Source organism: Spermophilus citellus, assembly GCF_964194105.1.
Source record: "Spermophilus citellus genome assembly, chromosome: 4".
In the NCBI taxonomy this organism is placed as follows: domain Eukaryota; kingdom Metazoa; phylum Chordata; class Mammalia; order Rodentia; family Sciuridae; genus Spermophilus; species Spermophilus citellus.
Window position 1 is genome coordinate 5746326 of NC_138185.1, and position 24576 is coordinate 5770901.

General features: G+C 37.0%; 1 protein-coding gene across 6 annotated transcripts in view; it reads left to right on the top strand.

The window, feature by feature from the left end:
• The window catches only part of NCOA3 (nuclear receptor coactivator 3), a 123843-nt gene that overhangs the window by 10783 nt on the left and 88484 nt on the right, over positions 1-24576 (top strand). Inside the window, exon 1 of one of the 6 annotated variants that reach the window (XM_081289577.1) lies at positions 8190-8297. The exons of the other annotated variants lie outside the window; for them this stretch is intronic. The gene's annotated coding sequence lies outside the window, so the exon portion shown is untranslated. Of the gene's footprint in view, positions 1-8189; positions 8298-24576 lie in introns of those variants that run through there. 6 annotated transcript variants of the gene reach the window in all.

Below are 24576 nucleotides of genomic sequence, written 5' to 3' on the forward strand. Positions count from 1 at the left end.
AAAATGAATGTTAATAGAATAATCTGTAGGTTTTATTCAGATTTACCAATTGTTTCAATAATGACCTGTATAGGAAAATAAATTCATAGGGCCTTGCTAAATTGCTGTGGCTGGCCTTGAATTTGTGATCCTCCTGCCTCAGCCTCCCAAGTAACTGGATTATAGGCTGTGTACCACTATTATCTGGCTTAGTCTTTCCTTTTTTATTTGCTTAATATTACTCTATTGTTTGGGTATGTCACTGTTTCCCCATTACTTGGTGATAAACATTTGGATTGTTTCTAGATTTTGATTATCAAAAGAAATTCTCTGCATTAGACTGTGTATAGATATATGCTTGTATTTTTTTTTTATATTTATTTTTTTGGCGTAGATGACACAACACAATGCCTTTATTTTTATGTGGTGCTGAGGATTGAACCCCAGTCCTGCCTGTACTATGCTAGCACTCTACCGCTGAGCCACAATCCCAGCCCCTGTGCTTGTATTTTTGTGGGATAAATCCTCAGGAGTGGAATGGATTGGTTGTATGAAGAGTGTATGTTCAGTATTTAAGAGTTTTAAAAAGTTGCCAACTGTTTCTCAAAGTGATTGTACCATTTTACATTTCTCTCAGCAAAATTCCACATTCTGATGAACATTTGGTGTGATTAGTCTTTTTAATGTTAGCCATTTTGGGGTGTATAGTGTTGTATTGCTCTTTTTTCCTTCTTTCTTGAAACTGCTGAAAATTGAATGGAGTGTTTCACATATACTGGGTAAACATTTTATCACTGTACTGCACCTTCATTATGGTTTTGAGTTTCTCTAATGGCTGATGTTGAACATCTTTTACTTATTTTTTTTATTAGTATATTTTTCTTTTTTGTGTGTGTGCATGTGTGAAGAAGTATCTGCTCATCTTTTGCCTGTTGTTCATTTGGGGTGTTTATCTTCTTCCTTTTTTTCCCCTTGGTACTGGGGATCAAACCCAGGGGCACTTAGCCATTGAGCCACATCCCAGCCCTTTTTTTATTTTGAGACAGGGTCTCACTAAGTGGCCTTGAACTTGAAATCTTCTTGCCTCAGCCTCCTGAGTTGCTAGGATTAGAGGCGTCTGTCTGCCACTGTGCCCAGCTGTCATCTTACTTAGATGTAAGGATTCTTTAAGGTGTAAAACTCTTTTTTTAAAACATAAATTTTGTACATAGTTTCTTTGAGTTTGTGCCCTATTTTGTTTTTGTAACTATTTTTTTTTAAAATTTTTTTAGTTGTAGAGGGACACACATACCTTTGTTTATTTTTTATGTGGCTAGGCAAGTGCCTTGCCACTGAGCCACATACAGCCCCAGCACCTCATAACTATTTTTGAAAGAGCAAAAATTTTAAATGTTTCTGGAGTTCATTTATCACTTTTTGCTTTTTCTTTTATTGTTCATACTTTTCATGCTATATTTAAAAATCTTTGCTGACTTCATAGTCATTAAGACTGGTGTGTTGCTGGGTGTTGTGGCGCATGCCTGTAATCCCAGCCTCTTGGGTGGCTGAGGCAGGAAGATTCTAAATTCAAAGCCAGCCTCAACAACTTAGTGAGACCCTATCTTAAAAACCCAAACTCAAAACCAGAATATGGCTGGGCATGTGGCTCAGGGGTGAAGTGCCCCTGTGTTCAATACATGCTAACCCCCCCCCCCCCAAAAAAAAAAAAAGACTTTTGATTTCTGTTTTCCTCTAGAAGTTTTATTATTTTAGTTTTAGTGGTTTTTTTTTTTTTGTATGGGGATTGAACCCAGGGGCACTTAGCCACTGAGCTGCATCCTTAGCCCTTTTTCATTTTTTAATTTTGAAATGGGTTTTGCTAATTTGGTGAGGCTGGCCTTGAACTTTTGATCTTCCTACTTCAGCCTCCCAAATTGCTGAGATTAAGTGTCTGCCCAATTGTAGTTCTTAAATTTAGGCGTGTGATTCATTTAAATTAATTTTTTGCATGTGGTGTGAGATTAGGGTTGAGGTTCATGTTTGGTATGTGGCTATCAATATATAAACTTGGCACCTTTGAAAGTAAATAGACCATGTGTATGTAGATCATATTTTGGACTCTCATCTGTTTCATGTATTTGTCTATATGGACGCATCTGTGTGTCTACCTCTGCATATCCGTATTTGTCTTTCCCCTGTACCACACTGTCTACATTGAAGTCTTGAAATCAGAGAGAGCAAGTCTCCAGCTTTATTCTTTTCAAAGTATTTTGCCTCTTTGCATTTCCATATAATTGTTAGAATTAGCTTGTTGATTTCTATATAATGGCTGTTGAGATTTTGATTGTAATTGCATTGAATCATAATGAATATCAATATGGAGAGAATTGACATAACAATATTGCACCTTCTCTTCCATAAACACTTTATATGTCTCTCCATTTATTTAGTCTTTAATTTCTCTTAGTGTTTTTTAGTTATCAGTGTACAATTTTTTTTTTTCTTAAATATTTTTATTTTGGGGCTGGGATTGTGGCTCAGCTGTAGATCGCTCGCCCAGCATGGGCGGGACCCGGGTTCAATCCTCAGCACCACATAAAAATAAAGGCATTGTGTTGTGTCCATCTACACCTAAAAAATAAATGTTTAAAAAAAATTATTTTATGTGGTGCTGTGGATCGAACCCAGTGCCTCCCTCACACATGCTAGGCAAGTGCTCTACCACAGAGTCAGAACCCTGGCCCCTCAGTGTACAAATTTTATAAAGTATGTCAAATTTATCATTAAGTTACATATTTTTTTTAATATTTATTTTTTAGTTTTCGGTGGACACAACATCTTTATTTTTATGTGGTGCTGAGGATCGAACCCAGCACCCCGCGCATGCCAGGCGAGCGCGTTACCGCTTGAGCCACATCCCCAGCCCTAAGTTCCATATTTTTAAATGTGTTTATAAATAGTATTAGAAATTGAAATTTTAAAAATAATTTGTTAGTGTATAGAAATATAGTTGATTTTTGTATATTCACTTAATACTTTATTATCTTGCTAATAACCTGATTAATTTTTATAGCTTTTATGTAGTTTGAATAGGATTTTATACATAGGTGATTATATTGTTGGAATAAAGACAATTTTATTTTGTCATTTTCAGTCACTGCTCTATTGTGATAGCTGGTGCCTTGAATACAATGATGGTTAGACATCTTTGTCTTGTTCTCAAGCTTAGGGGCTAAGCCTTAAGTAAAGTGTTAGTTATAGGTTTACTCAGTATAGCTTTGCCTTTTCAGAATTTCAAATAATTTTAGTCATATAGTATGTTATGTTAAGCTTCTTTTTCTTTGCCTAATTCTGTGAGATTGATTCATGTTGTTACATGTATTAGGAGTTCTGTTTATTGCAGTATAAAGCAATATGTTTTCACAATATATGACAGTTTGTTTACCCCTTGAGCAATGTATCTCATTGTGATGATGATGACGATGATAATAATTTGATACTGGGGATTGAACCCAGGGGTGCTTCACCGCTTAGCTACATTCCCAGTTCTTTTTTTATTTTGAGGCAGGAACTGGCTAAATTTGAGGTTGGCCTGGAAGTTGGTATCCTTCATCCTTCAGCCTCACCAGTCACTGGAATTAAGGATTTGTGCTACCAAGCTGGGCTCTTTATGATTTTAATTGATATTCCTTTTACCTTCTTTGGTGAAATCTTTTGCTTCCTTTCTGTATCTTTCCCTTTCCTTTTCCCCCTTCCCACCTCCTTTTTAAAATCAGCTTTTGTTATTGATATGTAAAAGTTTATATATATATTTTCATTCATCCAATATGGATATGTATCATTTTTTGGGGGGTCACTATACCATTGAGCTACATTCCCAGCCCTTTTTATTTTTATTTTGAAATGATCTCTCTAAGTTGTCCAGGCTGGCTTTGAACTTGAGATCTTCCTACCTCAGCCCCCCAAGTAGCTGGGATTACCAGTGTGAGCTGCCACATTCTACTGGAATTTAATCTTTTATCTCTTTAATAAAATGAATCAATAAGACCTTGTCTGTTTTCTCATTTATTATTACAGATTAAAATGGAAAAAAATCACACATGTGGGTGTGGTAGATTCTTAATGAGAAGGTGCTGAAAACCAAAGTGATACTAAGTGTTTGGCTTAGTGGTAGATTGCTTGCCTAGCATGTGTAATTTATGGATTTGATGCCTAGCTTGCAAAAAAAGTAAAAACACTGAATTTTGCCTAGGAGCTCTTGTCATTGTTCCTTGTCTAGCCCTCACTGAAAAACTAAAAAAACTCAAAAAGTTTTTTTCTCCCTTTGGTTGAAACAGAGCATGCTAGGATGTTGCACCACTGGCCTTGAAAAACCCAATTTTTATGGCTTACTATTGTATTAGTGCAGGATGTATACCTTTTACTCCCAGATACATACTTTTGGGCAGTGTGTGGAATCTCATTTCATGGCCCAGGCTGGCCTGTGTCCGTGGGCTTAAGTGATCCTCACAAATCAGCTTTCTGAATAGCTGAACTCCAGGCTTTTGTTACTATGCCCAGCTTATACTGTCTCTTCATAGTGTTTTCTTAACTATCCTAGTGACATGTATTATCTTTTGAATGTACTATAAGCCAATAAGAAAATATGAGTGTCACAACATGCTATTTTTCATATTTAGTGTTATATTAAATTATTGTGACCTTAAATTTCTTGTATCTCTCTGGACATATATTTATTTTTTCTTAGGAAGAGATACGTCTCAATTTCTTTTCTTTTTTTCTTTTTTTTTTTTTTTTAAAGAGAGAGTGAGAGAGGAGAGAGGAGAGAGAGAGAGAATTTTTTTTTAATATTTATTTTTTAGTTCTCAGCGGACACAACATCTTTGTTGGTATGTGGTGCTGAGGATCGAACCCGGGCCGCACGCATGCCAGGCGAGCGCGCTACCGCTTGAGCCACATCCCCAGCCCCACGTCTCAATTTCTTTCTCAATCCATTCATCCTACTTTGAAGATGCATATTTTAATTATTTTCTGTCTGAATTATTTCTATCATGCTGGAATTTTGGAACATTTTGCAATTTACATTTAAGAAGGGCCTCTTAAAAAAACAGTGGAAATTTCCAGCTTTAAAAAAATCAGAGTACTGCACTAATAACTGCTTTGCAGGAAGAAAGAAATATGAAAAAGAACCGCAGACATTCTGGATGTCAGCCTGTGAAATTTTCCACTATTTCCCATAATAACATGCAGGCATGCTCATGCTGCTGGATTCAGTGCAACTGCAGTTGCCCTCTGAGTGGAATTTGAAGCTACTCTACTCTATCAATGATAAAATGGCATCTGGCCAGCTTTAGTGAGCAGTGCATAAATTCACACATCCAAGGTACTGTATGTTTGTTTTATCTCTGCCTGATTAGTGTAGCATAAACACTGAATTTGTAAAGTTATTTAAAACTCTTCTGATTCCAGAATTCTTAATTGTTTTTATCAAGTTTGATTTTTAATTTCAGTAGATTTATTGTGCATCTGAGGAGATAGAGTAATTTTTTCACAGTACTGTATAAACAAATTTTGCAGGGTTTTATACTGTATAGAATACTGAGAAAAGTAAAAGCTTTATAAGGATTTACAGAAGTTCAGTAGTTCGTGAATCAAGAGATATTTAATATTTTAACTATTTCAGGTGCCCGTCAATCTTTTAAAAGATTAGTAGACTTTATATTAAAATTGTGTTTTTTGTGATTCTAAGGATTGATTCTGAGGCTTCACATATGCTAGGTAAGTGGTCTGTCATTGAGCTATACCCCCAGTAAAGGCTTTTAGAAATTGGAGGGCAAACAATATTGTTTCCCACTGATGAGGTCCAGGTTGCATAGTTCTGTAAGAAGCAGAGGAAGAGCTGAATGTTTAACAGTAGATCACAAATACATTGTAGTTGCCTATCTTGTTTCATTTCTTTTTTTTAATGTTTTATTTTTTAGTTTTAGGTGGACACAATATCTTTCATTTTTATTTTTATGTGGTGCTGAGAATCGAACCCAGTGCCTCACGCATGCCAGGTGAGCGCGCTACCACTTGAGCCACATCCCCAGCCCTTGTTTCATTTCTTTTTTTTTTTTTTTAGAGAGAGAGAGAGAGAGAGAGAGAGAGAGAGAGAGTTTTTAATATTTATTTTTTAGTTTTCGGCAGACACAACATCTTTGTATGTGGTGCTGAGGATCGAACCCGGGCCGCATGCATGCCAGACGAGTGCGCTACCGCCTGAACCACATTCCCAGTCCTGTTTCATTTCTTAGTAGTGGTATTAAGGAATAAGATAGAAGAATTCAGATTTTATGAATTAACCTGTTATTTTCAAAATTTTATTTATTTTTGGAACAGGAGCCTGCGATATTACCCAGACTGGCCTCAAACTCTTGTTTTCAAGTGATTCCCTGTCTCAATGTCCCTAGTACCTGGGACTATCGGTTTGGGCCACTATTTTGAACTTTGAATTAACCTTTTAAATTCTCATTCATTTGTTCCCTGTCCCTAGCACTGGAGAGTGAACCCAAGACTGTTTTACCACTGAGCTACATTTCTAGCCCCACCCCCCCTAACTTTGACAAGGTCTCACTGAATTGCCAAGGCTAGACTTGAATTTGTGATCCTCTTGCTTAAATCACTTACCATTTTGGAAATAAAGCCATATATATATATATATAATCTATCCCCCAGACTGTTAGGTCTTAGATTTGAATGAAAATGGTGTTGTGACATTAGTGTCCTCCACCCCTTCCCTGTAATCTGCTTCTTCCTTGTACCCTCTTATCCTTCCTCTTTTGTGTATCTATAACTCTTCTGACCTCCTCATGCACTTCCCCTTCTTACTCCTCATTCTAGCTCCAAATATTTTATTTCTTCTTTCTCAGTCTAAATTTCCTTCTGGCCTGTAACCTTTTTTCTTCTGACAGCTTTCCAGCCTTCAAGTTCCCTACTTCTGGCTGCTCACTGTTAACCAAATCTCTTCTTTACCTTTGGAAGGCTTCTTCGCTTAAGTCTTCTCTGCTCCTGGCAGAATAATTTTCTTTTTTGGTCTGTCTCTTCAAAAATGCATATCCTCATACCCTCCCATAGTCTTTGCCCACCACTTCTGCCTCCCTTGTCTTAATATATACACTACAAAGATCTATTGAGTGCTAGCTGTGTGTCGGCTATTCACTAGATGTTAGGCATATAACCATTGAACAGAAGGGCTATTGAGTAAGGCCATGTAAAGGTCTGGGAACTGGAGTGTATTGGGGTTTTACATGTTAGATGGTAGTCATGGTAAATTTCACTGAGAAAGTGACATCTGAGCAAAGAGTGAAATGAAGACTTGTGACTATTGGGAGGTAGGGTTGGCATGAGGAACATTGTGCTTAGGGAGAACAATCAGTGCAAAAGCCCTTTAGCCGGGCATGGTGGCACATGCCTGTAATCCCAGCAGTTTGTGAGGCTGAGACGGGAGAATCACAAGTTCAAAGCCAGCCTCCGCAATTTAATGAGGTGCTAAACAACTCAGTGAGACTCTATCTCTAAATAAAATACAAAATAAGGCTGGGGATGTGGCTCAGTGGTTGAGTCCCTGGTACCAAAAAAAAAAAAAAAAAAAAAAAGTCCTTTAGTAGGAGCATTCTTAGTATATTTGAAGAAGGCAAGGTGATCAATATGCTGGAGCACAGTGAACAAAGGGGTAAGTAGTAAGAGAAGAAATTTGAGTAGAACAGTAGGACCTCATAGGCAGTTGTAAGGATTTCAATATTTACTTTGAGCAAAATGAGGAACTGCTATAGGTTTTAATTATATTTATAGCTATTCCAGAAATATCAAGATTTTCTCTCTCTTTTTTTTTTTAAGAGAGAGTGAGAAAGGAGAGAGAGAGAGAGAGAATTTTTAATATTTATTTTTTAGTTCTCGGCGGACACAACATCTTTGTTGGTATGTGGTGCTGAGGATCGAACCCGGGCCACACGCATGCCAGGCGAGCGCGCTACCGCTTGAGCCACATCCCCAGCCCCTCAAGATTTTCTCTTAATTAAGCATTTTTAAAATTGTAAAATGATTAATTCATGTTCATATGGAAAATACAGAAAAGTACAAATAATAAGGATTACCAGTAAACTCATCTATGTCTATTTCTCTATAGTCTTTTTTTTCTTTGAACTTGTTCATGTACACACTGCCTCATGTTCTGTAGGGTTTTAGCAGAGCAAATAACTGAATCTGGCTTTAAAATGTTCCCTTCTGCTGCTCTTTGAAGAATAACCTGTAAGAGTACAAGCTAGAAGATTTACTATAAGGCTTTTACAGTAATTCAGGTAAGAGATAATGGCTTAGACAGTAGAGGTGAGAAGTGGTCATGTATATGTATACACATACACAAAGTGATACATTTCTATACACACACACACACACACACACACCACATCACTAAATTGCTTAGGGCCTTGCTACATTGCTGAGACTGGCTTTGAAATTGCAATCTTCCCACCTCAACCTCCTGAGCCACTAGGATTATAGGAGTGCCTGGCTTATCCCCAGTCATCTTTTAAAAAATTGTATATATTTTGTTTTGCTGTCAGGGATTGAGCCTGGGTGCTTTACCACTGAGCTGCATCCCCAGTCCATTTTATTTTTTGAGACAGGGTCTTGATAAGTCATTGAGGGTCTCCCTAACTTGCTGAGGCTGGCCTCAAACTTGTGTTCCTCCTTTCCTCTGCCTCCCTAGTTGCTGGGATTACATGCTTGTACTACTGTGCCCAGCAGATTCTGTATGTATTTTGAAGGTATAGCCAACAGGTTTTTGTAACAGATCCTCTTGGGGGTGGGGTGAGAATCAAGGGTAATTCAAATGTTTTTGGACCAAATGACTAGAAACGTTTGGTTTTATCAAACTCTCCATCCAAGATTCACTGGCATATACTTTCTCTCCCCACCCGCCCCACAGTGGAGGTTGAATCCACATAATTAGTGAATGCTAATTGCATGTGTTACCAGTGATCCATACCCCCACCATTATGTTCTTTCCCAAGCTCCTTGTCTGAACTGTTCAGTTTGGCACTTAGTACTACCACAAGATGCTCTGTATAATGAATGCTTCACTGGTATTAGTCTCCCTAACTAGATAACGAGCATCCTTTTACTAGATAATGCAGAATTTATAAGTCTTTTTAGTGACTGACAACTTTCTGAGTACATGTGGACATTCAGTACATGCTGATTGTGTGTTCCTCAGGCTTTAAAACAAGATATGAGAAAACCTCAAAGTAAATGCCTACTTTTTTTTTTTAAATATAATTTTTAGTTGTCAATGGATATTTATTTATTTATTATGCTGAGAGTCAAACCCAGTGCCTCACATGTGCTAGGGAAACGCTCTACCACTGACCCCAGTCCCTACTTTAGTTATTTTGATTACTGGCATCTTTTGGGAATGAATTATTGTGAATAATTATTCTCAGCCCCCCTCCCCCCAATATAAAAACCATTATTTGGTTTTTATTTTCATAAAATAGTATCTATTTCCTTGGCTTTAGCTGCATACTCTTTTTCCCCTCCTCCTTAAAGTGGTGCGGATTGAACCCAGCACCTTGCACATGCTAGGCAAGAACTCTATCACTGAAGCACATACATCCCTAGCCCAAAGACTTGATTTGTAAATAATGAACATTTATTGTTTTCCTGATTTATGTAAAGCATTCTAGGACATACAAATTTGAGTTGGAAAAGGTTTGCCCAGAGAAGATCTTATTCTTTGGTGCAGACAATGGAACATAAACAAATTTCTGTTTCCTTCATGAATATAACATTACACTATGATTTAATGAAAACAAATTATTATTCCTTTGGCATTACAAAGGTTATAGGAATTATTTGCCTCTTTATTAAATAGTAGTCAATGTCAGTACTTTGAATTTCTTCTTTTTTTTTGTTTGTGGTGCTGGGGATTGAACCCAAGGACCTCTTGTGTGCTTTGCTGCACAAGCCCTTTGCCACTGAATTACATCCCAGCCTGTCTCACCCCCTCTCCCTCACCCCTCCATGGGATAGGGTCTTGAGGTCTTGCTGTTACCCAGGTTGGGCTTGAACTTGTTGGCTCAAGTGGTCTTCTTGTCTTAGCCTCCTGAATACCTAAGACTAAAGGTATGCTTTAATTAATTTAATTTAATTGTACTTTTTTTTTCCAAATTTTTTAAAGGTAACTCTTTTTTAAAAAAAAATATATTTTTTAGTTGTTGATGGACCTTTATTTAATTTATTTATATGCAGTGCTGAGAATTGAACCCAGTGCCTCAGACATGCTAGGCAAGCACTTCACCACTGAGCCACAGTCCCAGCCCTCAAATATTTTTTTATAGTAGATGGACACAATACCTTTATTTTATTTTTATGTGGTGCTGAGCATCGAATCCAGTGGCTCACATGTGCTAGGCAAGAACTCTACCAACTGAGCTACAACCCCAGCCCTAATTGTTACTGTTTGTGTGTGTGGTGGGTTCTGGGACTTGAATTAGAGATGCTCTACCTCTGAGCTATATCACTGTCCCTTTTTTTTTTTTAATTTTTTTTAAAGAGAGAGAGAGAGGAGAGAGAGAGAGAGAGAGAGAGAGAGAGAATTTTTAATATTTATTTATTTTTTTAGTTCTCGGCGGACACAACATCTTTGTTGGTATGTGGTGCTGAGGCTCGAACCCGGGCCGCACGCATGCCAGGCGAGCGCACTACTGCTTGAGCCACATCCCCAGCTCTATCACTGTCCCTTTTTAAAAAACTCTTTAAAAGGCCAGGTGTGGTGTTCATATCTGTAATCCTAGTGGCTTAGGAGGCAGGAGGATCACAAGTTTAAGGCCAGCTTCAGTAATTTTAGAGAACCCCAAACAACTTAGTGAAACCCTGCCTTAAAATAAAAAAATAAAAAGGACTGGAAATGTTGCTCAGTAGTAAAATACCTATTACTGTTTTGAAAAGTTATTGTTATAAAGTTTTTTTAGACTTATTCTTAGCTGTTGTTGCTTACTGATAAGTGTGCCTGCTCTTCTACCTTGTTTGGTATTACTTGTATGAAGTTTCTTTGGAGCCTTGTTTTACATCAGTACTTTATTTATTTGGGTTGTGCTGGGGATCAAAACTGGGGGCTCATACATGCTAGGTAACTGCTGTCATCATTGAGCTAACTCCCTCCACCCTGTTACTCTTTCTTCATTTAAAAAAAATTTTTTTTCCCCATGTGGGTGGGTGTGTGTGTATGGGTGTGTGTGTGTGTGTGTGTGTGTGTGTATCCTTTTGCTCTCTTCTGTGGAGCACATGTTTTCCTTACTCTTTTAAACTTTGCTTTAAAAACTTTGTCTTAATCTTTCTATTTAAAAGTAATTTCTGTAATATATATAGGATTTTAGAACACATGAGATCTGTAGAGAACTTTTTTTTTAAAGAGAGAGTGAGAGAGGAGAGAGAGAGAGAGAGAGAGAATTTTTAATATTTATTTTTTAGTTCTCGGCGGACACAACATCTTTGTTGGTATGTGGTGCTGAGGATCGAACCCGGGCCGCACGCATGCCAGGCGAGCGCGCTACCGCTTGAGCCACATCCCCAGCCCCGAGAACTTTTTTCTTTTTTTAAAAATTTCTGTATTTATTTATTTAATATGGTGCTGAGATTCAAACCCAGTGCCTCACACATGTTCTGAAGGCGCTCTACCAGTGAGCCACATCTCAATCCCCTGTAGGAAACTTTTCTGTAGGAACATTGTTATACTGTTTTTAAACAGAAGTACTTCAAATAATCATTTAATAAATTCTGTTTGGATTAGAAATGTGCTTTTTTTTTTTTTTTTTTTTTGGCTGGTACAGGAAATTGGACCCAGTGGTTATTTACATTCTAAACTATTTCTCCAGCTCTTTTAAAAGTATTTTATCTTGTGCTGGTCTTGCTAAATTGCTGAGGCTGGTCTCTAACTCACTATTCTCCTGTCTCAGCCTCCAGAATAGTTGGGATCAGCATATCTAGAATTAAAGCCATGTGCCACCACTCCCAACTGGAGTATTTTTCTTTAGAAAGACTATAGAATGTAACAGCACACATGTTTCCGTGATAGCCTAGTTAACTCAATGAATGACTACATATAAAAACCAAAAGGATTTAAATATCCTGTTCAGGTGACCTTTAATTGATTTGACGCAAGTGTTTTGGTCTGGAAATGCTATAGTAATTTATGATGTGATTTTTGGGCACATCTTTAAAAAACAAAATACATAATATTAATTTATTTGAGATGGAGACTAATGGTGAACATGGACTTTGTAATGTTTTTATCCAGAAGAGCTTGATGTTCAGATCTTTAACTGCAGTTCTAAAGTCTTTAGAAAAATGACTTGTGGACACATACTGTTGAGATAACTTTTAAAAATATAGTCTTATAGCTGAGTGTGGTGGTGCACACCTGCAATCCCTTTAGCACAGAAGACTGAGACAGGAGGATCTCAAACTTGAGGCAAGCCTCAGTAATATAGCAGGGCCTTGTCTCAAAATAGAAATAATCAGGGATGGGGCTGGGCACGGTGGTGCATGCCTGTAATCCCAGCGGTTTGGGAGGCTGAAACAGGAGGATTGCGAGTTCAAAGCCAGCTTCAGCAATGGCAAGGCACTAAGCAACTCAGTGAGACCCTGTCTCTAAATAAAATACAAAAAAGGGCTGGGGCAGTGGCTCAGTGGTCCAGTGCCCCTGAGTTCAATCCCTAGTTCCCCCTTTGCCCTCCTGCTCCCCCCAAAAGGGATGAGGATATTATAGCTCAGTGGTAGAGTGCCCTTGAATTCAATTCTCAGTAACATATAAGCATGCAATACCTATATTTATCTATATTATATATGTAAATGTAATTTGCCCTCTTAAGAGAAATCTGTATTTCATAAATAATCAAAATTATTATTCCTCTTTCAAATGAAACTAAGATAGAGAACAGCAGTAATGTTAGTTCCAATTTATTGAGCATATACTTTCTGACAGTTCTAAGCACTTACAGTGGACTTGGTATTTCCACTGAATGATTGTTTCCTTTCTTTTTTTTTTTTTAATACTTTATTTTATTTATTTTTATGCAGTGTTGAGGATTTTTTTTTGCATTTTTTTTAAAGAGAGTGAGAGAGGAGAGAGAGAGAGAGAATTTTTAATATTTATTTTTTAGTTCTCGGCGGACACAACATCTTTGTTGGTATGTGGTGCTGAGGATCGAACCCGGGCCGTACACATGCCAGGCGAGCGCGCTACTGCCTGAGCCACATCCCCAGCCCCCTGATTGTTTCCTTTCTACATGCTAGTATGTGAATAGATGTAAGGGAGGAAAAATTAGCTATCATTTGAGTATACTGCCATCTGTTACCAAATTTTATCAAGCTCATGATGCCTTCAATTATTAAACAAATGACTATTTTATGTACCACTAGGAAACAAATGTAAATTGGCCAATTATACTATGGGATACTGTCAATAATATGACACATTCTGATTTGAAATCTATATAAACATTAAAAAACCAAGAATCTCAACTTGTTTGGCTACAAGTAATTTTACATAAATTCTCACTTAACAATAATAAAAACTTCTAGAAGTAGATGTTGTCATCTTTGAGATGAAGGTTAGAAACTCACAGGTGCACAGGCTTTCAAGGTAGAAGATTCAAATAGAAGTTTTTAGATATATTCTTAGATATAAAAGGCTATGTCCTTTTTATGACCACACATTACTTTAGGAATTAGGGAAAAAAACAGTACATTGTTAATTTTTGGCTTGAAGATTATTAGTTGGTGTGGCTTTAAACATTTTCTTTTTCAGTACTGGGGATTGAACCCAGGGCCTCATGCATGCTAGCCAAGCATTCTACCATAGTGCTACATCTCAACCCTTAAATATTTCCTTAATGTAACTGATTTTTCCTTTTTTTTTTTTTAAATAAATATCTTTGTATTTACTATGTGCTAGTTACTCTGTGTATCTATGTGTAAACCAAACAATATATGGCCTTATCTCTTCCTATCAAGGTAGGAGATGAAAGGAAGAGATAAGGGAGATGGGGAGATGAGAAAGGAATACAAAGTTAGATAACTAGAGAAGATTTAAATAGCATTTCAGAGAATAATGAAAGAAATTAAACAAGGCAATGCAGGATTAATTGCCAAATAAATTGGACAAATAATTGCTTTTGGAGTTCAGAGAAATGAGAGATTGCTTGAGGCTAGAGTAATCTAGGGAAGTTTTCAGTGAATTCCTGGGAGATATTTTCAGTTAGTATAGATTATTAACTTTTAAATTGTATTAATGCTTGTTACAAGAGGAACTGCAAACTGTGTGGACTATAAGGCCTTTTGTACCTTAATTTTCTTTCTTTCTCTGTTTGAGAGCACAGGAACTCCACTTTACTATAGTAAAGTAAAAGGAATTATGTTTCCTACATTTATTTACTTCTGTGTCATAAAGTTGATGAATAAGTACTCATTTTTAGAAGAAGGACTTTTGGTTGAAAGGGGAAACTCCCCTAAATTCTGGAGTGCTACTCTTGCCACATTTATAACCATTTTTTCCCTTCTTCCTGTATAGAGGATTGAACCCAGATCCTTGTGCATTGCTGGGCAGGTGCTCTACCACTGAGCTATAACCCCAGTCCTTTTTATTTTTTATTGTGAGACAGGGTCTCACTGAATTGCTTAAGCTGGTCTCCAATTTACATCCTGCCTTTGACTCAAACAGTGATTATAGGCGTGTGCCACTGTACCTAGTTCCTTATGTTTCTTGTAGATCATTTGATTTTTTTTTTTTTTTTAAGTACTGGGGATTGAACTCAGGAGCACTTAACCACTGAGTCATATCCCCAGAACTTTTTGGTATTTTATTTAGAGACATGGTCTTCACTGAGTTGTCTAGGGCCTTGCTAAGTTGCTGAGACTGGCTTTGAACTTGTGATCCCCCTCCTCAGCCTCTTGGGCTCCTGGGATTACAGACATGTGCTACTGCACCTGCCTCGTTTTGTACATTTTTATCACAAGAAGAAGGGGTGTGTGTGTGTGTGTGTGTGTGTGTGTATGTATGTGTGTAGTTTTTGCGTATATGAGTTTTTACTTTGTAGTGCTGGGGGTTGAAAGTTACGCTTTATATAATTTTGTATGTCACATACTTGGTATTTTAATTTTTTTTTTTTTTTTTTTTTTTTTTTTTTTTTTTTTTTGTGGTGTTGGGGATTGAACCCAGGGCCTTGTGCATGCGAAGCAAGCACTCTACCAACTGAGCTTTATCCCCAGCCCCTGTATTTTTTTTACTGTGGTAAAATACATGCAATATTACCATTTTTATTATTATCATTTTGGTGCTAGCAGTTGAATCAAAGGGTGCTTTACCACTGAGCTACGCCCCAAGCCCTTTTTTATTTTTTGAGACAGAGCTGAGACTAGCCTGAAACTTTGATCCTCCTGCCTTAGTCTCTTGAGTCACTGGGATTACAGATGTGTCCAGCATGCCTGGTGAATTTACTGTTTCTGAGTTTATAATGCAGTGGCATTAAGCACGTTCACAGTATTGTGCAGTCATCCTCCCACTACTTATTTCCAGAACTTTTTTAACATCCCAAACAGACTAATGTTTTTAGGGAGCAGTTACAATTTATGACTTAGTAACTATTTCTCATATTTAGAGGGACACAGGAACTCTTTTCTTCATGCAGAGATATAGAAAGAACTCTATATCCTTGCTTGAAGGAAAGGCTTTGAGAAATTGACACAGACATATTTGAGTAAAAGCCTTTTGTACTCTTAAGATTCCCTTCTGATACTTAGTTTCTGTTTAGGTCATCATTTTCTTTATCCTTCAGCAATACTTTTTTCCTTCTTTTTATATTAGGGAAAATTTCAACTATAAAGTAGAGTGGTGCCATGTCACCTTGGAGGCTGAGGAATGAAACTCTCAAGTTCTGGGTCAGCCTTGGAAATTTAGTAAGACTATCTTTAAAAAAAAAAAATGGTGAGGTGGGGTGAGCTGAGAGTGTAGCTTGGTGGTATAGTGTCCTTGGTTCAATCCCCAGTATTGCAAAGAAAAGAAAAAAATAAAGAAAAGCATGGTGTATTGATCTTCATGATTGATATTCATGAACTCATCGCCCAGATTTATCAACTTATCAATTAATGACTAATTTTTCACTTTACCACTGACATATGTTCATAACCCGTTTTATTTTATTTATTTATTTTTTTTAAGAGAGAGAGAGAGAGACAGAGAGAGAGAGGGGGACAGAGAGAGAGAATTTTAACATTTATTTATTTTTTCTTAGTTCTCGGTGGACACAACATCTTCGTTTGTATGTGGTGCTGAGGATCCAACCTGGGCCGCACGCACGCTAGGCGAGCGCGCTACCACTTGAGCCACATCCCCAGCCCCCGGTTTTATTTTTTATTTTGAGACAGGTTCTTGCTAAATTGCTGAGGCTGGCCTCAAACTTGAGATCCTCCTGCCTCAGCCTCGGGAGTCACTGGAATTACAGGCATCCACCTCTGTGCCTGGCTAATTAATGGCTAATTTTTAAGTAAATACTAGACCACATGTGATTTCCTGAAGTATTTATGAAAGATAAGGACTTTCAAACAGGCATGATCACAGTATCATTATGTCTATTCTTTAGTAGCATCAAATATAGTCAGTAGTTAATTTTTTACATCTCTTCTCATTTTGTATTTTTTATTTCTGAAAAATTGGATCCAAAAGAGGCTTATACATTGCAATTTGGTTATTATGTAATTATGTCTTTTAAAAATATAGGTTATCCCCTCCATCTTTCCTTTTACATCTTTTTTTTTTTTTTTTTTTCCCCTGTAGAGCTTAGTATCTAGATTTTGCACTGAGTATATCTTTGTGGAGTTGTTTATATTGGTCTTCTGTATTTTGTCTGTTAATAAATTGGTAGTTGGTTCTCAAGACTTGATCAGTTGAATTCAGTTATTAGTTTTGGCAGGTGTATCAATTCTATTGCCTTTGTAACAAATTACAGTCATCCCTCAGTATTTGCAGAGACTTGGGCTCCAGGACTCCTGGGTATACCAAATTCTGAGGATGCTCAAGTCCATTATATAAAATGGCATGGTATTTTCATAAGCTGTGCCTTCCTTCTGTACACCTTAAATCATCTTTAGATTATTTATGATACCTAATGTTATGTGGATGCTCTGTAAATAGTCATTGTACTGTATCACTTACGGAATAACAACAAGAAGAAAGTTTATACATGGTCTATAAATACAATCATCTTAACTCAAACTATGAATAAGACATACAGTTAACAATGCTCTAACAACTACTACAGAGAGATTGAGGCTTTCTATGATGCTGTGGGGGGCTGGGGATGTGGCTCAAGTGGTAGCGCGCTCGCCTGGCATGCGCAGCCCGGGTTCGATCCTCAGCACCACATACAAAGATGTTGTGTCCGCCAAAAACTAAACATAAATATTAAAAAACTCTATATGATGCTGTGGGATTACAGTGGGCACACTATGCATCATTGTTTATGTGGATTTAGTATTCCACATGGGGCAAATTAAAGTTTTGCTTTTTGGAAGTTTCTGGAATTTTTTTCTGAATATTTTTGACCCAAGATTACTTGAATCTGTGAGTGTGGATTCCTGGGGGTAGGGACAGCTAACTGTATCCTGAAACTTGGTAACTTAAACATTTCTTATGTTCCATAGTTTCCAAACGTTAGGATTCTGGGAGTAGCTGGGTGGTTCTGGTTTGAGGTCTTGAAGCTCTGATTTGCAAGGATCTGAAGGCTTGACAGGTGCTGTTTTCAAGTCGACGTACTTATTAGCCACTGGAAAGGAGATGGTTCCTTGCTTGGGTGTCTGCCGGTATGTGCTCAGAGAGGGGGCCAAAGGGAGGATGAAGAAAGTGGCAATGTCTTCTATAAGGACCCCCAAAGTGACAAACTATGTCACTTTTGCACCTTTTTTTGGTTGCACAAAACAACCCTGATACTGGGTGGGAGAGGGCGAAGAGTACGAATTCCAGGAGATGGGGATTGCTGGATGCCATCTTGGAGACTTACTACTCTTGTGAGACTGTTTCATGTTAGCGTGAGTTATCAGGAGACACATGGTGTCTGGTGTTTTTTGTTATACTGGCAACTATTGACGACCAGTAGTCTGTATTAATTTATTAGGGGGCAGCGAAATGCTAATATTTGAATTCATGCTACTTTGACTTAATAGCTGTACTATTTCTATAAAGAGAAAATTCCTCTAATTCACAATTGGTGATGCAGTGTGAGTACAGCTCACATAGGAAAGGTGGGATAAATGTTGCATTCTTTCTCTTTACTCACTAGTACTTACTTAAATAAGTTGGTTTACTAGCATTCTCCAGTGCTTAAAAGAAAAACTTTTTCCCTCATAGTTTTAATTTTTTATTTCCTCAGGAAGAGCTCATGGAAACAATATTCCTTGAAGTCTACCATGTGAGAAGTTTGTGTGCAACTTTAATGGTTTAAAGCTGGGTTGTCTGATTATAAAATTGTTTTCAAGAGTGTCTGAAATATGGGGCTGGGGATGTGGCTCAAGCGGTAGCGCGCTCGTCTGACATGCGTGTGGCTCGGGTTCGATCCTCAGCACCACATACCAACAAAGATGTTGTGTCCGCCGAGAACTAATAAATAAATAAATAAATATGAAAAAAAAGAGTGTCTGAAATACGTCTTTTCAGTCATTTTAAATGATTTTAGACTGGCAAAAATAGTTGTGTTCACTTGTGCCATGGCACGTAGCTGTAATCCAGCGGCTTAGGAGGCTGAGACAGGAGGATCACGAGCTCAAAGCCAGCATCAGCAGTTTAGCAAGATCCTGTCTCAAAATTATTTAAAAAAAAAATAAATAAAGGATTGGGGATATTATTGTTCAGTGGTTAAGCACTCCTGGGTTCAATCCGCAGTACTCCTCCCCACCAAAAAAATAATTCTTGTATCTCTTCTTGCTCCATCCACCCCAGGGTCTTTTGTATTGAAGGGAAGCAAGCGTTGAACCCTGTGCTACGTCCCCAGCTCTCTCATACTCTTGACTTGGCTCCCTTAATATTAAAGGCTTGTATAATCTTGTTACAGTAATGAAAACTAAGAGTTTAACATTCGCACAAAACTGTTTAAATAAGACAAATTACATAATTTTCTTTTTAAAAATATTTATTATTTAGTTGTTGTTGGACACAATAACTTTATTTAGGGCTGAGGATGTGGCTCAAGCGGTAGTGTGTGTGGCCCGGGTTCGATCCTCAGCACCACATACAAACAAAGATGTTGTGTCCGCCGAAAACTAAAAAATAAAATATTAAAAAAATTCTCTCTCTCTCTCTCTCTCTCTCTCTCTCTCTCCCCCCCCTCTCTCTCCCTCCCTCCCTCCCCCTCTCTCTCCCTCCCTCCCTCCCTCCCTCCCTCTCTCTTAAAAATAAATAAATAAAGTTTTTTTTTTTTTTTTTTAATGTGGTGCTGAGGATGGACCCCAGGGCCTCACATGTGCCAGGTGAGCGCTCTACTGCTGAGTGACAACCCCAGCCCCACAAGTTTCATAATTTTCCATTGTTGTCTCTCTCTCTCTTTTTTTTCTTGTTGGTGTTGGGCGTCAAACCCAGGGCTTTGCAGATGCTGGGTAAGTGCTCTACCACTGAGCTACATTCCCAGACCTCCCCTTTTTTTTTCTAGGATTCTGTTTCTATACTTTTTTTTAACTTTTAAAAAATTGTATTAATTGCATAGAATTGTGGGTTTTATTTTGGAATATGTGTGAATACCCGTCCTATACTTAATTTCTCCTTTTTGCCCTTTCAGGTTTATTTTGTTATTTTTCTTGTTTTTCCCTTCAGCTGTGTATGGAATATCTGTGACAATATATTTCAATATATCTTTGACTTTCATAATTCATCTTGATTTAAAAAAATTATGCAGTTTGTATTTTTATCCTAGCTGTTGCCTTTATAGTAGACCTTTACGCATAATATGCTTGGGTCCCTCTGCTTTTTTTTGGTGGTTTGTTGGTTTCTTACTTTGAATACTACTAAAATGATGAAGTAACCTCTTTTTGCTCCCCAGCATTTGATTTAAAGTAATATATATATTTTTTTACTTTGAATACTTGGTGCCATGGCAATTAGCCAGTTTTTCTAGCTTCTATCTCTTCTTGTTTTCTCCTCAATTTTTCTTTATTTCTTTCCAGTTCTAGAGATCAAACTCAGGGGCTCTGTATCACTGTGCTACATTTCCAACCATTTTATTTATATATTTTTATTTTGAGGCAGGGTGTCACTAAGTTGCTGAGACTGGCTTTGAACTTGTGATCCTGCTGCCTCAGCCTTCCAAGTTGTGGTATTACTGGAGTATGCCACCAGGTTTGGCTCATAGCCATCAGTAATTTTTTACAGATAAGTACTTAATTCTCTCCACCAATTTTATATAGTAGACTTTTCATTTTCTCTAATAATTTCCTCAGGAAGAGCTTAAGGGAATAGTATTCCTTGAGTCTCACTGTGTTTGGGGAATGTGTGTATAGCTTGAATGTTTCAGAGCTGATTTGTATGATAAGAATTTTCCAGAGTGTCTGAAATATGTCATTTCATTGTCTTTTCTTATAGAGCAGAGCTGCCAGTCTGATGCGAATCAGTTTTTGGTGGCTTTAGTGACTTAGCTTTTTTGTGTCTAGAAAGGCAAAACATTATTTTAATAGCATGTATGTATGTATTTGTGTGTGTGTGTGTGTGTGTGTGTGCGTGCGCGCGCGCACTATGATTGAACCCAGGATACCGTACCACTGAGCTACATTTCCAGTCCTTTTTACTTTTTGAGACGGGGTCTTGCTAATTGTTGAATCTGGCCTCCAATTTGTAATCCTCTTGTCTTGGTCTCCTCAATCGGAATTACAGGTGTATACCACTGCACTCAGCTTCATAGTTTTACATATTGGTGTTCATCTGACTCATTTTTTTCAGGCATGCCCTGAGTCCTTATGATATGCAGTTTCAAGTGTAGGTTTTCTTGACTTTTGTTAGGTTTTTGTTTTGTTATTTTTTTTCTTGTTTCCCATACCTTGATTTTCTCCTTTGGGACTTCTGCATACAATGTGTTGAATCTTTTTTGCATATTGTTTATTTGGGATAAACCTCAGTTATTTCACTTGTTCATCCAACTATCTTTTTAATCTTTTCATTTAGATTTTGATATTGATATTTTATTTTTTTTTTTAGAGAGAGTGGGGGGTGGGGAGGGGGAGAGAGAGAGAGAGAGAGAGAGAGAGAGAATTTTTAATATTTTTTAGTTCTCGGTGGACACAACATCTTTGCATGTGATGCTGAGGATCGAACCCGGGCCGCACACATGTCAGATGAGCGCGCTACCGCTTGAGCCACATCCCCAGCCCTTGATATTGATATTTTAAACTTTACATGTCCCGAACTGAATTCCTAATCTCTCCCAGTTTTTTACCAAAAGCCTTGTCTTTCTCATCTACTAGACACCCCATTCTTGTGGTTGCTCAGACCTAGAAACCTTGACTCCTCTTTCTCTTACTTCTATATCTGTATCTTTTTTTTTTTTTTTTTTTGTACTGGGGCATGTAGTTTTTCTAGATTCTTTTGGTAGGTACGTCAGGTTTGAAGTTGTTTGGTACATATTTGGTTTTGGTCTCTATGCTAGCTCTATTGTTGATAAAATACCTAAGTTTTCATATTTCTAGATTTTTGGGAGAATACTTTCTAGGGAAAAACTATTTAATTTATGATCTAAAGACATAAGTTTATAAAAAATGTAACGATGTTTACTTTATGTACAAAGAATTACAAATGCCTTTTTAATGTTTGGCGTTTTAGGTCACATCTCCTTACATATTTTCATTATCAAGTGCAGTGGAAAATAAAGGTTTCTGTTAAGGCAAATGTTTGTTTCTTCTTGACAGTGATTAAAAGATCAGAATAATGCTGATTCAGTAGAAGAAAATTTAAACACATACATTAAAAAAGAAACATGGTTATTTTGTTCATATCTTTCAATTAGCCCTTTTAGGAAATGAAGGGAAAATAATTTTTATATGGCCTAATATTTCACCATTAAGATAGGTTAAATGAATAAATAGGAAGGTTAAAATAGAAAGGTTAATAATGTAAACATTTTTTAAAGCTTTTTTTTTTTTTTTTTTTTGGCCTGACGGAAGCTCTGTTTCTCTAGGTTTTAAAAATCCCGATGCACCAGGTTGGTCCTTTTGCTGAGGACGAGACACTTTTGTGGTAATGTTGCCATGGTGACTGCCTTCCTAGTGCTGTCTCAAGGTCACTCATCACTCATAGCACTGAATACTTGGATTTCTTTAAAGAAATATCAACACTCAGTAGATAAAATAAAAATTATTATGTTGCATTTACTCAAGCAATCTAGAAAAATTATAGACAGTATTTTGTGTTAATAGTACTAATAGACTATACTTATTTTCAATACTGAATTTTAACCCTCCATATTAGGCTAATGATAAACCTATAAAGTAGCTAAAACCAGATATTGTAATATTTTGATATTATTCAATTTGTGATTTTTTTTTTAGTGCAACAAGTTAATTTTCATTGCATTTATGTTTGAAGATATCTAAACAAATCTCCGTGTTTGTGTACACACACACACACACACACACACACACACATTCTTTATATAAGACAGAAGAAAAGATTCTTTAATATTTCTTTTCTTTTTGGTAAACTTATCTTGAAGTTGCTAGTTGCTTCAGCCTTTGTTTATATGAAAATATTATGATCTTTTTATTTATTCCAAACTTGACTTCAGAGATCTATTGTCTACCTGGCTTCTATTTTATGTACTCTTTGTCTCATTCTGCTGTTAAGTTTGCTTGTTCTCATTTTGAGTTTTTGGTTTTTAGTTAAACATTTGTGTTGTCTAGAAAAGCTGTTTGTTAAAGACTTTTACGTATTGTTATCAAACTGGTTTTTAGTGAAGGAAAACAGGAGAAAAAATGCACGCTTGTGTTATTCTTTATTATGAGGCTTGTTCTAGTGAGAGAAGAATCAGCTATATGCCTCTATCAGGCTGGAAGGTGACTTTGAAATAGGAGACTAGAAGCATTACTACGGTAACATCATCAACAACAAAAATGCTGTTCAAGTATCTGGCTAGAAAATTTGGTGTTTTAGCTAGTTAAAATCTAACTAGTTGCTGTACTTTCAGGACTGTTGGATGAACCGGTTCTCATAAAGCCTTTTCATCTCTGATTCTGTAGAGCAGACACCTTTGCAATGTCTAATCAAGATATTTTTACATGCTTGAAATTTCCGTGAGCCAAGAGCTCTGTAGATAGTTGGCATATATTACCTGGCGTATTTGCAACACTAACGATTGTTTCATTTATGCATATTTATGAAGCAAAGTATGTTATCTGCTGCTATTTTTGTTAATTTATTTGGAAAATGGAGTTTATTTAAAACTGTAAGCTCTGATATGAGACAACATGGATCTAGAAAAAACATTAGCCCTGGAGACCAGTATCCTATTCTGACCACTCATCTATATCTTACCGAATGAACTTGATCAGGTCATTTGGTGTACTACATTTTCCTTATCTCTAAATTAAGGTGGTCCAATTTTCATTGTGACCTTCCATGATTCCACTATTAGTAGTAAACTTTGTGTTAACTTCAGTAATGGAGGAGATGTGCCCTTCATACTAATCTAAAACATTGTGTCTTTCAAATTGATTTGTTTAATTTTGGATGCCAATTTATTTTATATTTCTTTAGGTAGAATTTTAAAACATTTTAAATTTACATTCCTTAGGTAGTATTAGAGTAATTTTATATTCCAGTTCTTTTCTTTTTTGTGCCAGGGATTGAATCCAGAGGAGCTCAACCACTGAACCACATTCCCAGTCTTTTTTTTTTTTTTTTTTTTTTTTTTTTGAGACAGCGTCTCACTGAGTTGCTTAGGGCCCTGGTAACTTGCTGAGGCTGACCTCAAACTTGTGATTCTTCTCTCTCAGCCTCCCAAGCTGCTGGGATTGCAGGTATGTGCCACTGTACCAGGCTGTCACTTAAAAATAGTGCTATAGTTTAAACTAGCCCCTTTGTTGATTGGCTGTTAAAACAGTATTACAAAGAACATCCCCTTTCTTCTCTTTACTGATTTGTGCAAAGAATTCCATGGAGCATATTCCTTGAAGTTGTATTTCTAGGTTTGTCAAAGTCTGAGAGAGATCCTTCATGTTCGGATAAATATTTCAAAATTGCCTTCCAGAAATTGGTAGTTTACAGTCTTGTTAACAGTGACAACTACTTTTCATTGCACATTTCCTTGGAGGATGATGTTATCATAGCTACCATATGAGTGCCTACCTTGTGTTAGGAATTGTGCCAGGTGCTTAATTTAGTGCTCTCTAATCCTCATAATCCATAGATATTCTTTTAATCCCCATGTACAGTTGAGGAATTTAAGGATCAGAGGTGAAATAACTTGGCTAAAGCCACACAACTAGTAAACCCTGGCAACCCTGGGGCTTAAATCCCCTTTCGCCAGATTCCAAAGTCTCTGTTCCCTCTAT